Raw genomic sequence first — 16906 nt, 5'->3', positions numbered from 1 at the left:
GGTTTGACATTCTCCCTGCTAATGCACAATAGGAATGATCAACGATTCTCATTAAGGAAACCAAAGAATACAATGTGGGGACTCCTGAAAATCCTCACCTCGTACATCTGGCTTCTCTTCTCACTCTAGAGGAACAGCCTAAATTTATAGAGTTCTTCCAGAAGTGTCAAATCAAATTTGCATGGTCATATGCAGACATGCCTGGGCTTGATCCTGATTTAGTCATGCATCACCTTACCGTAGCAGAAGGAGCCAAACCTATCAAGTAGAAGCTTCGAAAGATGCATCCTCAGATTGCAGTGCTACTCAAAACAGAACTCAAGAAACTCCTAGATGTTGGTTTCATTAGACCAATTGATTATGCAGAATGGATCTCCAATATTGTGCCTGTTGGCAAACCGAAAGGGGGCATCCGCATTTGTACTGACTTTAGAGATCTGAATAAAGCCTGTCCTAAGGATGACTTCCCCCTACCAAATATCGACATCATAGTGGATCTGACAGCAGGACATGCCATGCTTTCACTCATGGATGGCTTTTCAGGATACAATCAGATAAAGATCGCACCAGAAGATCAACATAAGATAGCCTTCACCTGTCCATGGGGCACATATTGCTGGAATGTAATGCCTTTCGGTCTCAAGAATGCAGGAGCAACCTATCAAAGAGAAATGACCACCATCTTCCATGACATGATGCATACTATGATGGAAGATTATGTTGATGACTTACTCGCAAAATCACTCACCAGAGAAGGGCATCTCCACATCTTAGATAAAATCTTTGATAGACTAGAACAATACCATGTTCGACTCAACCCAAAGAAATGTGTCTTTGGAGTGACCTCCGGGAAGCTTCTAAGATACATTGTCTCAAGCAAAGGTATTGAGGTCGACCCAGCAAAGGTTAAGGCAATCATGGATATGCCACCACCAAAGAATATCAGTCAACTAAGGACATTACAAGGACCACTTCAATCCATCCGAAGATTCATTGCACAACTAGCTGATAAGTGTCATCCTTTTACACACCTGCTACACAAGAACATCCGCTTTCAGTGGGATGCCAGATGCCAGCAAGCATTTCAGATGCTCAAAGACTATCTCATAAATCCACCATTGCTGATGCCACCAGATCCAAGTAGACCGTTGTTACTCTATATCTCAGCAACCAGTACAACATTGGGTGTACTACTGGCACAACATAATGCAGAAGGAAAAGAGTGTGTTGTTTACTACATCTCTCGCACACTAGTGGGCTATGAACTCAATTACATACCTATTGAGCGAGCTTGCTTAGTAGTAATCTTAGCAGCCACTAAACTGAGGCACTATCTGTTAACACACAAAGTACAACTCACTGCAAAGATTGATCTGCTCAAGTATTTACTTAACAAAGCAACATTGACAGGCCGCTTGGCCAAATGGGTGATGATTCTAAGTGAATTTGACATTGAGTACATGGACCGTAAAGCTATCAAAGGTCAAGTTATTTCAGATCAGTTGGCCGATGCACCACTCATAGGCGATCATCCTCTCATTTCCAATTTTCCAAATGAAGAGATATTCAAGATCACAATAGCACAACCATGGAAACTATATTTTGACGGTTCATACACTAGGCACGGCTCGAGGGTAGGCATTCTATTTATCACACCCCAAGGTGACAGCATCTCGAAGTCTTACAGGCTCACATTTCCATGTACCAACAACATCGCAAAGTATGAGGCCTTGATCACAAGACTCAGGTTAGCCGTACAATGGAAATTACAAGAACTGCACGTATATGGCGATTCCCAACTATTCATTCGACAAGCAACAGATGAATATCAGACCAAAGATGATAAACTCATGCCATATAAGCAAATGGTGGACACTCTAAAGACATCATTTACTACTATCACTTTTGAGCAGATACCAAGAGATCAGAATCGAGCTGCTGACGCTATGGCTACCATCGCATCTCTCCTAGATCTTCCACAAAATTCAACATGCTACGAGTTCTTGGTAGAACAGCTTTGGATCTCCGCTTATGATATCCCTGAATCCGAGATGATATGTCGCCTTGTCAGTTCTGAATCCCCATGGTATGGTGAATTCTACACCTATCTCCATGATCACACCCTTCCTCCCAACCAATCGAATAACCAATGTAAAACCTTCATTCGCCAAACTGCTCGATATACCATTATTGCCAAAACCCTATACCGACGTGGTCTTGATGGTACTCTCCTTCAATGTCTGGAACAGGATGAGATAACAAAGGCTTTGGAAGAGGTACATGAAGGAATTTGCGGGACTCACTCAAGTGGTCCATCACTCGCCAAGAAACTCCTACGCAATGGATACTATTGGCCATCTATAGAAAAGGATTCCTACTACTTTGTCAGAAAATGCAAGAAATGTCAAGTTCATGGCGACCTGATACATGCACCGGCCCAGGAACTGCAACCAATCACGACACCATGGCCTTTCTATCAATGGGGTCTTGATCTTGTGGGTAAGATTCATCCATCCTCATCCAATGGCCATAAATTCATTATTACCGCCACCGAATATTTCACAAAGTGGATCGAAGCTGTTCCACTTACCCAGGTCACCGGCAAGCAAATCGCCTCATTCATCCTCAACTACATCATCTGCTAGTATGGTGTACCCATGTCCATCATCATAGATAACGGTCTTCCTTTCAAAAATCAGGATGTCCATGAACTTTGTGAGAAATTTCATATTCAACACCGTTTTTCCACTCCCTACTACCCACAAGGCAATGTTCAAGCTGAAGCATCCAATAAAAACATATTGAGGATCCTCAAGAAGACAGTCAATGCTACCGGTCATGATTGGCATGTTCAACTGAATCCAGCGCTATGGGCATATCGAACTAGCATTCAAACCCCTACCGGTGCAACTCCTTCCTCATTGGTCTATGGTGCAGAGGCTATCTTGCCTATTGAGGTTGAGATACCATCATTACGAGTTTCCTTGCACAATCTCATTGATGATGAAGCATACAGAGTCTCATGCCTCCAAGACTTAGAATTACTTGATGAGAAGCGACAAGCTGCATACAATCATCTCAAAGCCTATCAGCAGCGCATGAGCAGAAGCTACAATCACCGAGTTAGACCTCATACGTTTGAGGTAGGTGATCTTGTTCTATGAGAGGATCCTCGCAATCAACCAAACAGAGAACATTAGGGCAAGTTTGAATCAAACTGGCTGGGCCCATATGTTGTCACTGTTGTGCTTGGGTCTGGGGCATATCAGTTGGCTACATCAGAAGGATAACCGCTTGCAGATCCAATCAACAACATGCACCTCAAATGGTTTTATACCTAAGGTGTACAGAGCATCAGGCTCCCCTACATACCAGAAAATACCAAAAATATTCAGAAAAATGTCCTGAAGAAAATACAAAAACATTCAAAAAAGTAAAGAAAAATCATGCATCCAAATGGTGAACAACCACTCCGGTGGCACCTTGGGTAAGTACAATGGTGAAAACCTGGCAAACAAGTGCCACGCGTAAAGGCTATGGCTCCATTGTCTTTCAGACTTGTTACGATCACATCTACTTCATACATACATCCATCCATCCAAAACCATGGCTTGTTATTCATCTGCAATTATGATAGTACTCCATACATCTTGCATCCCGCTTTTTCATAGTCATGTCTCAAACTGGGGGCAATGCCTTTAACCTATTGATGGAAGTGGATTCTACATTGTCTTATGATTCATTAAGTTCTTCATTCAAGCAATCGTCAAAATACCAAAAACATTGGAAAATGTCTCAACAAAATGCCAAAAACATTCAAAACAACACAAAATCCAAAAACATTCAAAACAATACAAAATCCAAAAACATCGAAAAAACCATTGAAAAATCACACAAAAACATGGCAACACCTTGTACATACTCATCCATATAGATACCAAAGCAACCATTGACAAAATACTCACATGATGACCACTTATCAATCGACCATATAATCAACATCAACACTCAAAACTGTCTTCAACAAGGATGCATCCTTCCTTACCAAAACAAAGACAAAAGTGACGTTTTCTTTGACAAGAAAATTATGTTAAGCTATCAAATACTTGGTTGATTTGTGAGTACAATCATTTGTTTATCTATATCGGGATCTTTCAGTATTGTTTTGTATCGTTTGCACATTATTTCTGATGAAGTTCTGGGGCATGTACTAATGGTGTCTACGTGGGAAGTTCACCAAGCTACGTGATCTTATGCCAAATACAGTCATGGATCATTACAGCTTGTTGACTACAGTGTATACCTCGACCATATGGGCATGAACCATTACCAAGGATCCATATTCTTTATTCTTTATGTATATATTGTTTGTTTGTAGGTACAATGCTCATTCTTTGGTTCCTCCTCATCCAAATTGGATAAAGGTTTATCTCTTAGTATGGTATGCACTTGTCTCAGGATATGATCAGCCTAAGATCAAGGAGGACGATCCAAGTCATGCATGAATGGAGATAATCCTTGTCTGTTCCGCAAGCAATACTCTGGTCGACTTGACCCTTATATCAAGTCGTTTGTATTAACTTGCTATATAAAATCCATGTAAGGAATACTCAGGTCATCTTGAATCATTATGTCAAGATGCTTGTATTCTCTTCCAACATTTTAAAGCTCAATGATGAAAATAGAGCACTATGGATCGTCATTTCATCTCATCTATTTATATATATTTCATTCTGTTGCATATCACCCATCCATTCACTCATTCATATATAGGCTTTTTATGCAAAAAGTGACCATTAAAAAGCTGGTCTTGGATACAATCACGACCGAGTACTCTAATACATCATCAATGCATCATGCAAAGTCTCAAAAACCTTGCATTTCTCATGGTCATGTCATCATCGCATTTAGTTGTATCTTGCATTAAGTACATTCATGTCATTTTTAAACTTAAAACATTGCATATAGTTCATTGTTGACATTAGTTTTCATTGAATCATTTACATCATTGCATCAATCATAAATAATTAGATTCATTCATGGGATCAGATTGTCTTTGATTGTTTTAAAAATCATTTACTAGGCATTCATACAATGTAAATTATCCATTATCATTTTATCATCTTTTCATCATTTATTATTTGCATACATTCCTTTATAGTTAAAAGAGCATTCATTCATCCATTAACTAAGTATCATATTATGCTCATTTTAGGATTCATTCACATTGCATTCATTATCATCTTTTTAATTGCATTAAGGTGCAGTTATTATACCCGTTAGTTATAGTATCATCCCATTATCATTTGTACTTAAATCATATTTAAAAAAGCATTTAGAATCATAAATCCACTTGTTTATAACACAGTGGTTCATACCATTTTATATATCCATTTTACATACGCATTCATTTAAACATTATCATATAAACATTTGTACTTTACATTTTGTTTATCCATATTACATTCATCTAAACACATCTAGATGCATATCCATACATAAAATCATTCATTCAACCATTGCATTAACATCATCACATAAATCATCTCATCATTATCTCAAAATAGGAAACACCAAAATCCTGTTCCTAAATCATCATAAGCATACATCATCATCATGGCATTACATACATAAAGCATTACATCAAAAATCAAATACATCATACATATATAAACCTGCATTCATATGTCAGTATCCAACATCATAAATATCATAAAAACATGCATAAAAGAAACATCTCATCAATGCATACATGTACACATATCCATCTAAGCAATCACTCATCATCCTGCATAAACATCCATACATAATCAACTGTATATCATCACAATATGGGACCTCCTCATATATATCATCTCATATATCAGAGTACAATGAAGTCTACAAAATTGGCTACCAAGAGCCATCCAAGATATAGTCCACAAAATAATGATACAAATACATAGATGAAAAAATGCTCTCTCAAATGCCACTCTGGCCAGATGCTGTCCCAACACCTCCCTTTGCTCCACCACTGGTGCTTGCACCACCTGATCCATCTCTCCATGGAGGCCTCATCGAACCACCACTCCCTCCTGTATCCCCTGATCTCTCCCTCCTCAAAGGACCCATCACACCCCCACTGCTCTGCATCCTCTACGATCGCTCTGATCTAGTCTGCCACATCTGAGTATAACTGAGAGCTCACTGACTAACTGGCACCACCTGCTTATATAAACCCCGCCAGTACTCTATCTCAGCCTATGCTCATCCAAACTACCTCATCACCTCCCCTGTAGGCCCCTGTGCTCCTTCTCCAATCCGCACTCTCTCCTATAGCTCCGCCAATCTCTCCACTGCACTATCTCTCTCCCGCACCACCACAGTTAGCTTTGACTCCCGTGCAAATAGCTGCACATCCCTAGCTACCACCTCCGCCTCCAAATCCTCTATCCATGTCTGCAAGTGTACTATGATGTGATCCCGCAGATATCCAGTGGCTCCCTCCTCTGTATCCATAGCTGCCTCCCCTACACCACCATCTCCAGTAGTCCCCTCCCCTCTGTCCATTAGGATCTCTCTCTCCATCCCCCTCCCATTTAGCTGAACTCCTCTCGGTATCAATGGTCCCTGTGATATCTGTAAAGGCAGTCCACCTCTCCCTCTCTGTTGACTCCGCATCCCCAATCCTCCTCAACCTCCTCCTCCACCTCCCTCTCCTCCATCTCCTCCTCCTCGACCTCATGCCCTCCTCCGACCCCGTCCCCATCCCCTCTCATCCTCAAACGCTGGGATCGGCTCTGCTGGATCCAATATCCGTGGGATCGGGTGTGCTACCCGATACTGCGTATACTCATCTGTCACCCCTGCATCAACGACCCTCGATCGTATGTCCCATGGCCTCGCCTGTAATGTCTAAAACTCTACTAGTGCCTGATCATACGATAGCACTAGACCCCATGCATACCTCTCTCGAATAACCCGTGCATACTCCCCTGATCCGCTAGGTAGTCCCTGCTGCCGTCCAAAGTACCTCATCACTCTCCCAGGCACCTGTCTCTCTACATGGTATGAGGTCCTCCCAATGCGGAATCGATTCATAAACACATAAGGCACTACCTCTGCGTCATCATCCCATGGCTCACACTCCAAGTATGGCCGCCATATCACTGCATCCAGGTCATCCAATGCCCGCTGCCACCACTCTAACTTCCCCAAGTGGGGCTGACTCATCATGCCACTGTACATAAACATGTACGGCTGGTCCACTGCCCGGAATCTAAGACTCACCAGTTGAGTCACTGGTAGGTGCTCCCAAGCCCAAATATGTAGCAGCGTCATGCCAACTGCTAAGGAACCCCTCCCCCAATACACTACCTCATGGAGCTCCTGATACATGTGCGCCAACACACACGGCCCCCATGCAAATCGGGTCCCCTTGGTCATCATCATCTCGATAACCTGCCCCCATCCCACCGCCAACCCATGTGACTACCTGTCTGGATACAGCAGACCTCTCATAATCGCTGAAAAAACTGTTGGAAGAGGCTCATATAGTGCCGCTATATCCTCCCACGCGATCGAGCCATCATCAATATATACATCCTCATCAAAAATCCTCGGCACTACCATAGTCCCTCAGGATCTATCGTATGTGACCAGCTCCCCTCAAATCGGAATCCGTAGGATGCGCCACACATCCTCTAAGGTCACGGTCATCTCCCCCTGTGCCAAATGAAAGGTGCACGTCTCACTGTGCCACTGCTCTGCCAGTGCTGTAATCAATTCGTGATTCATACGAATCATGGGCATGTGCATCACTTCGTATAAATCAGTCGCGGCAATATAGTCTATCTCCGCCTATGTCAATTGATCCCGCAACCCCTGTGTCGTAGGATGGCACTCACGTAACTGCAACACACGTAGATCCTCCTGCACATGGACATTCATCAATCACCATCAGTTGTTTTGTTTTCAAACTTTCTTAAGTTTAAAACCTAGACTATCATCAGATACTTTGATCAAGTATCTTCGGGTCTCAATAGGTAAGCAATCATGGCCCCCTAGACTTCAACAGGCATTTATCCTGACAAATGACCTAAGTCTCATCAGGCTGCTATGGTTCAAAACAACTCCCACTTCACCTCGCCATCCATCAATCATTGGCGTCAGGAGATTTTTCTTCATTCAAACTGGGGCATCTTTTTATCCTAAGACAAAAGTGTTATTATAAAAACAAAAGCACTAGTTTCCACCCAATAGCGCTACAACCCTAACAAAAGCGCTCAATCAGCTATCCCATAGTGCGAAAACTGCAATAGCGCTAAAAAAACTATACAATAGCGCTCAATTAAGCCCTCAATAGCGCTTATTTAGCAACAGCGCTAAAACTTGCATACAATAGCGCTAATGAAGATCAAAAGCACTCAAACAAGGGGACAATAGCGCTATTGCGGCACAATAGCGCTAGTTTATGGAACAAAAGTGACAAAAACGTAGTTCCAGCGCTCTTGCTCCGACTTGACTTAGACTTAGCTAACAACCTATCAAAAATGCCTAAAACTTAAGTTTTCGAATTTGCATACCGCTGGTCCGTAGTCATCTGGCCACTGGAACCGTCGGACTCGCTCGAATCTGTGCTTGATGATCGGAATCGACATCCTAGCTGTTGCTCGCTCCTCCAAACGTCACTATCAGAGCTCTCATTTTCAACTGGTCGTGGTCACAAATGATCCTGTTTTCCCCCCTTTCACCCCATTTATACCCTTCACTGTCACCGTAACTTCTCCTCGCTCACTGCCGTGGTCCCCATGAACTTCCTGTGCCCCCCATTTCTCCTTGTTATCCCCGATTTCTTCTATTTTTCACCAGTATAACTAACTCCTTCTCTTCTACCCCCCTACCAATTTTCATTCTTTTTTGAGAGATCGCCCGATTTTTTGAAATTTTCTGGCCCATCTCTCGAGGGGGCATGCCACCCATTAAATTTACATTTTATGGAGTATTTCTTTACAACAGTTTTTCTTTTTTTGAAATGACGTGATAAACCGTACCATCTCAAAGAGGGGCAAATGTAGTCACACAAATCTGTCAAGCTTAATAAAATAAATATTCGCTATCTATTTGATTAAAAATGCACTAGCCATCAGTTAATTAAATTAATATTTAATTAATTCATCCCCAAACATTCTTCTATTAATTAAATAAATTATTCAATTTATTTTAATTAATTCATTAAACTAAATTCACAATCAATTAAATGAATAAATCATATTTATTTCATTTAATCCCCTTTTCCTCTTTTAAATAAATTAAATAAAATATTTATTTAAATCATTTATCCCCACCCCACTTGCATTTTCCTACAAATGCAACTTGCACACATTTATTGAAATAAATGAATTTTTATTTTAAATAAAATCTTATTTTCCCTCACCCACCAAATCCACTTGCAAAATCTAATCCCCTTCTAGATTCTTCTAACCCCTTCCTAATTAGCCTAATCTATCCTCTAATTATTGTCACATTCCTAAGCAAAATGGAGTCACTTCTCAAAGACTCCAAAGTCTTTGAAAAGCATTTAATGCTTTGTGTGTTCAACAAATTAACCCCCAAAGTCTTCGAAGACCACTAATGGCTCTTACATGACCATTTATGGCTCTTACATAACCATTTATGGTTATTTCAAACATGTCACCCCAAACATTTATTATTTTGACCATATTCATCCATTTCACATTTGCACAAGAGTTTATCCATTGGATAAAAGCTTTATTCTTTGAATAAAGAGTTTATTCATTCAACCAATCTTGACTCTAAATCTCAAAGTCATATCAGGCATTTAATGCTTATTCCCTCCCCTCTCAACCTATCTCACATTGACACTTGTCATCCTGGAATTGGGTTGAAAGCCCTCACATGGATGTGAAATCATTCAATCCTGACCCTTGTTGAGATTACTCAATCTCAACCATCCATTGCTCCATTTTTCTAATAAATAGAGCCCATTTCTTCATAATCCAGATCCTAAAAACTTGTATGCATTTAACCTATAGGCATTTTAAGAGAGCATTTTAGCATAATTAACTCATGTATTGTTATTTTGGTTAAAAATAAATCATTTTAGCATCAATAGCATAGTATTAGCTTTTCATTTCACATTTAAAGCACAATACTACAATCTGAATCCTCCATAAGCATCCATAGTGCAAAAAGCTACTGAGAGCTACACTATTTTGGAACTTGGAGAGGAGAGGAACAAGGGAGAAGAAATCAAGAGCATGTTAGGAGGCATTTGGAGATGCCTCATCATATTTACCTTCCTAGCTAGATATTCTATCATGCTTTTGGTATCTCTTTTGATATGCTTGTTTAGGAGAGTATTTTGTTTATGATTTCTAACACTAACAACTTGGCTTTTCTTCTTGTTTGTGTTTTTGTTATCATTGACTAACCTTCCTTCTTTTTGTAGAGCATCAGTTTGGTTTGTGGAGACAGTGGCAGGGAACCTCTTGGCTATTTTTGCTGATGGTTCACTTTATGGAGGTGTGGATTTGTTGTTTATCACTCTTGATGGGTGTTGGTTTCCTCTTGGGTTCATGTGGGTCAGGTTTTGGGTGGACAACTTTGTCCCTCTTTCGGGGGTTTTTGTGGGTGTCATCCCCTTTTCGGGCTTTCCACTTGGGTTGGTTTTTAGGAACCCCTTTCTTTTTCTAGGGTTTTTTTATTTTAGTGAGAGCTTTGTGGGGCTTTGGTTATGCGCCTTGTTAGAGGGTGGTTTGAGGTTGGTGGCCTTTTTTGGTTTCTTTCCTTGTTTTCTTTCTCATGGGTTGTCTACTAAGCGATCTATTGAGGTGATTGCAACTTCTATTGAGGTGGAGTTGGACTTGGTTATTTTTCTCTTAAGTAGTTGCAGGGAAATTTTTTGGTTGGCTGATTTCCTTTGACATTCTCTTTCATCTTTTATTGTTATGGTTCTAGGAGCCATGCTAAAACCCAGGGTTTCTTGTTCAAGGAGTCGGCTAAATCCCTATGGGGTGGATTTTAGTAATTTTGGGAGATATATTGTATCCCATGTTTCTTTGGTTCAGATTAAGGTTAAGGGAGCCTATATAAAACCCTTTTTATCTCTTGTTTTGGGTTTTATTCTTCCTCGTGTGCCTCATGCTTATCTTGGACCTTATTTTCTTGAGGGTTATTTTGACCTTCTTCATGGCTCTATGGCTTGGTGCTTTATGATTTACTATTTGCATCTTGGGGCTTATCCAACATTTCCTATTGAGGTGGGTTTGTCTACTATGGAGGGGGAGATGGATGTGGATGGAGGCTCTTTATCTTCTATCGAGGTGGAGTCAAATGTTGTTGGTTATGCCTGAAGGATACACATGTTTGAGTATTTTGGTGCTAAAATTTTTTGGTGCTTTTTTAAAGCCCTATTTGGTTGTGGGAGCCCTATAAAACCCACTCTATTCGTTAAGGAATCCTAGAAAAACCCTATGTATTTTTCTCTTTTCAGGGTCAGGCTAGATGCTAGCAATTTTCAAGGGCCCAGTTTGGCTAGTCTCTACTTTTGGTTATGTGAAGGTTTTGTTGATGTTCTCTTGATGTTTTTGCTACAGGTTAAGGGTGCAGAGGAAAACCCTACTAGTTGGATAAGGGTGTCAGTCAAACCCTTGTTCTCTATCTCTGAGATCTAGTTGGTTTTAGATCTGTTAATTTAGCCAACGTGGTTTGTAGTGTTTGATCATTTTTTCTGGCTGGTGATTTGTTTAGTGTTGGATGCTAGGTATGCTTGATCTTTTTGTCTGTAGTGTCCCATTGTTGGTTCTGGATTCGTAAAAATATGAGGGTTTTGAGTCCCTTTAAAACCTATTGTACAGGGTTTCTGGTCCCCTCAAAACCTATTTATCCTAATCAAAAACATTAGTTACCTTTTCCATTTAAAATGGACTAAACCAGTTGACATAGGGTTTCTTCCAGTTCATGTTTCCTCGGTTGTCATAGGCTCTCCTCCAGTCACCATTAGGTCTTGGATTTATGTGAGGTGCCAGATTGTTTGCTCCATATCTGCATTCAACTAATCTATGTCCATACATGTTGCATGTAAAACAGTGACCTTCAAATCTCCTAGATACATACCTAGCATTATAGCATGTATTATCATTAGGTTTTCTTCTACACACATTTGTAGTATGTCCAGGTTTATGACAGACAAAGCAAATGGGTTTAAAAGCTTTCTTACCCATGGGCTTGTTAGCCAAAGGAGCAATTTTATCTTTGTGAATGTTGCTCTTTGTACCGAAAGATTCTCCTTTCTGAGATGTATTGAAACCTAGTCCAGATGTGTTACCTTTCATCCTCTAAGATTGGATCTTCTCACCCAACATAGAACAACTCTTATTGAACTTTCCCATATTTCCATTAGCCTCAATGAGCTCTCTGGTAAGATCTTCATTGTGTTTTGTTAGAGTCTCTCTTAGAGATGTTGCCATTTCTAGATCTAGTTACAAAGCCTCCTTCTCTTCCTTCTCTTCATGTCAATGCTCATGCAAATTTGCATTCTCTTGTTTGATCTTATCAATCTCATGATCTCTTTATTTGATTAGGTCTTCAGCTGCCCTTCTTGCTTCAAGTTCTTGGCTCATGCGAATAGTTAGGGTTTCTAACTCTCTTCTCAGATTTAGCTTTTCACCATTTAGTTTTTCAACTTCTTCATCTAATGCATCAATGTTAGCCTCATTTGAAGAACTATTATCAGATATCTCCAATAGTTGTTCAGTCGGTTGTATCCTTTTGACTTGTGAAGATTTAAATCTAACTCTTAGGGTTTCCATCTCTTCCTTGGTAGCATCAAGCACTCTAGCCATCTCTAAATAACTCATATCCCCCATGGTGGCCTTAGGGTTTCCTTCCAAGCGATTAAGACTTAAGGAAGTTTTTCTCTGATGCCAATTGATAGACTTATAAAGCACTAAGAGGGGGGGTGAATTAGTGACAGCAAAAATAATACCACTTTAAACACAGACCAGTAAAGATACTTAACCAGATCATGCAATCCAAAATGATATTAAAGTATCCACAACATGTAAAACATCCACCATAACACAAGTGTTTATACATGGAAAACCCAACTGGAAAAAACTACAGTGAGGTGGGACTCGCAAGTTAACTATTTGCAGTAATAGGTAATTGATCGATTAAGGTCTACAAAAGTGCTTTGCTAGGAGCGAATCCTATTAAAGATACCAAATCTTTGTTAGAAGCTATACCCTGTTAAAGGTAGTACCCTGTTAGGAGTAACCTCAATAGAGGATTTTAAACCCAAATTAATGGATCACCTTGTTAGAGGATTTGTACAATGAAGCTTGTTAGAGCTTACCCGGTTAGGGGATTTGACTATTGTAGTGATTAGAAAACAATAGTTGGTGTGATCTAGAAGTAGCACAACTTGCTTGAATAGATCCTCTTCTACTCACTCAAAACTACATCACCAACATACTCTGCAATGCCTTCAATAACTTAACACTTCTATCTCGCATCAAAAAAAAAGTTCATCATAATATCATTATATAGACATTAGATTTCATGTTGGCTCAGGAATCATATCACAATTTCCTAAGTGCAGTGTATCTGGACAATCTAACATAACTCATCACAACTGGTGATAACTCATCACACAATCAGTAAAACTGGTCAAAACACCAATACCGATTAAGAGTTAACCTCTTCCAACTCATAGATCGATTGTCCTCCATTTTATTCTTTGATGGTCTTCGTTGAATCTCCATGCTGGTGTCAATCTGTTCCTGTATATGTCGGTTGTCTACAAATACCAGTTAGACACCCTCTAAACCGTTTGAACTTAAGTACACATATAATACTACTTTTGTAATACAAAGACTTAGGAGTAATACCAGTTTGTCTTAACTAAGATTACTATGACAATGTGAACATATGTGTGTGTATACATGTGCCATCAATGACAACACATGAAGTCATCCATTACAATCATCATCAAGCCAACATTGATGCTTATCATTAATTTTCAATGATATATGATCATTTTATTATTCTGGTGTATTTGATCCTAATTTAAGTTAGTGGGCTTGCTACAGTTATGGTTGCTAAAGTGGATTGTAATGCCCCGCCAAGAAACCCTAAAGGAAACAACTACAAACACTCAAAAAGAGTGCAATAATTTTTTTTTTAATAACAACACACTAATGTACAAGATATACATTGCAATATAAGTTGCACAAGTGGAATACTTAACACAAACTACTAAAGGGTCTTCAATGAAGATTACTCGATTAATCCAATGAACATTAAGGTGTATTAATCCAATTAACAATGAGATTGATTAAACCTACTCATGATAGAATGATTACCACATGAACATAGCAATTAAATTCCATAAGAAATTAAACTAAGCATGATTGAATATATACATCTGTCATTAGTTTCATTACATCAATAAAGCTACATTCATCATAATTTATATTACCATATTTTATTTATAACTTCATACATCCAATTAAGATTAATATAACCTAAATTACATTATACATTTTAGCTATAATACCATTCATACATCCAAAATTAAAAGGAACCAGATGAACACATACATCATACAACACCAATTTATATCGGAGTTCACCCCTAATGGGCTACATCTTCAGGTCCGCTTCAAGTGCAAGACTATTACAATAAACAAAAGATGAAAAATACATAAATTTTACATCAATTACAACCTTCCATTAAGGCATACATAAACAAATGATACATATGACCACATAGGGTCCAAGAGATACATGAATGATCTAAAAAGAACAAAAGGGTCCATCTAAAACATTGAATGGAGTAAATACAAAAATAACAACTAGAGCACCTGCAAAGCTAATCCATCACAAGAAGGCACGACCAAAATACCCAATGGAAAGTGGCACTACCACGTGACCATGTGGCCCAAAAAGGAACCACCCCTCTGTGCTAGGAGACATAACTAAGGCCCTCAAGCAAGCCATAACAAAAAATCACATGGTCTCACATGTACATCAGAAACTCACACAAGACATAATGATACAAGAATGATTCTCACAAGAGTGCTCCAAGTAAATCCAACACATGACTATACACTAGTGAACATAAGGGAAGAGTGTCATCACATAGCTAGTATGGGTTACCCTGGGAGGCCTCCATAGGCCCCGTCTCCCATCCTAGGTTACCAAGGAAGTCTCTCCTAAACCTCCAGCCCCCATCCATGTCTCATGCAGACCCAACAAACCTTTCATGAGGACAAGGTAGTTGTTTTGCCATTCCAGGCCTTCCCACTGCATCTTGAGTCTATACTAGCACTCAACCATGAGCGGGGCACAATTTATCTTGATTAGTGTTTGTAGAGCCCAACCACCTATTTTTTAATTAATTTATTACTTATTATTCAACTTTTTATGGGTTATCCTGCTACCTCTTTGGTCGTGGCCCCCACTCAAAAGCCACTCTTCCTTATGACACTACACAACCTCCAAAGAACCCCAAGGCAAAACACAAAGTCCAACTAACATAAAGAGTTCAAAAAAACAAAATTGAAGGACAATATGATTAAACAAACCTTCTACCATGGTTAAACCAATTGGAGGTGTAAAACAAACAACTGGTCTATCCATAAAACAAGACCAAAACCACAATAAAGCATGTACAACCACAACCAAAACTTAACCAAATCAACTTGCATAATAAACTAATATTCAACAACATGCCATTATGACACGAGAATGACTTTACCAAATCAACAGCAAAAATTCACCAATCAGAGTAAACACTCAAACGAATCTACTTGCACTCTAAATTCATCCATGTTAAGGAATCAAAACAATCATGTTATGGGACTTTTTCCCGTGAAAGAATTTGCAATAAGGAATATATAAATTTCAAAGTAATTAAGAAACATTAAATTATAATGAAAGGGTGTGACTTTTGTAACCACCCTTGGGGTATTATTAAAAACTCGTAAATTAATAAAGAATGGGGGAGAAGGCAAAGGAGAAGAATACAGAGAAGGATAAATTGAAAGGAGCACAAGAGAGGGGATAGTTAAGGTCTGGTGGTTGGGCATTGGGCATTGGAGAAGGGGCATACAATGTGTGTCCAACTCGGGGTACAGTGTACACTCGGGAGTGTCCTGGCCAGGACTGTGTTTATTTCATGTCGTGGAGGCATGTGGGGTTCTTTGTAAGAACTGTGTCCTCCTGGAGTGCTTCCTTGCCTAAAAACCCTAGGCTTGTAACTAATCCTTTGCATGCCAGAAAGAAGCCTCTCCTTGATTTACATATATGTATTTATCAATTTTATTTATAGTCATTGCCCTAATGTTTCATTATTGCATATTGTAGATAGGAATTTGGAATTCATCAAAGCAAGTAGCAAATTAGACTAGCTCAATCACAAAACCAAATTGCAATGATAACAATCCTAAAAACATTCAATAGAAAACATGAAGACAAGATATTCAAAATAAAATTAAAGCAAACCAAATGCAGATATCTCCTTCATATTCTCCATTGTTCTTCTTTCTCCTTCAAATTGTTTTGTTTGTGGATCTCACCTACAAGTGCATAAGCATGAGATGAAAGCAAGATTGACAAGACAGAATAAGGATACTAGAAGCGTGATTGGTTGATTGATTGGGGGTCATGATTGAAGAAATTCATCCAATTTATAGATAAATTGGAAAAAAGACAAGATTAGCATGAAGAGATTTGAAAGGAAATTTCAAATCAAGAATGACAAATATGACAAATTATGACGAAATTGACACTTTCTATGCAAGATTGATTGATTGACAAATTATGACAAAATTGACACAGTTGCTATGCAAAATTGATTGATTGACAAATTATGACAAATTATGACAGGATTGCTATGTCAT

The sequence above is a fragment of the Cryptomeria japonica genome, chromosome 8 (genome assembly GCF_030272615.1).
Source record: "Cryptomeria japonica chromosome 8, Sugi_1.0, whole genome shotgun sequence".
Lineage (NCBI taxonomy): Eukaryota > Viridiplantae > Streptophyta > Pinopsida > Cupressales > Cupressaceae > Cryptomeria > Cryptomeria japonica.
Note: the sequence above shows the minus strand (reverse complement) of the source record.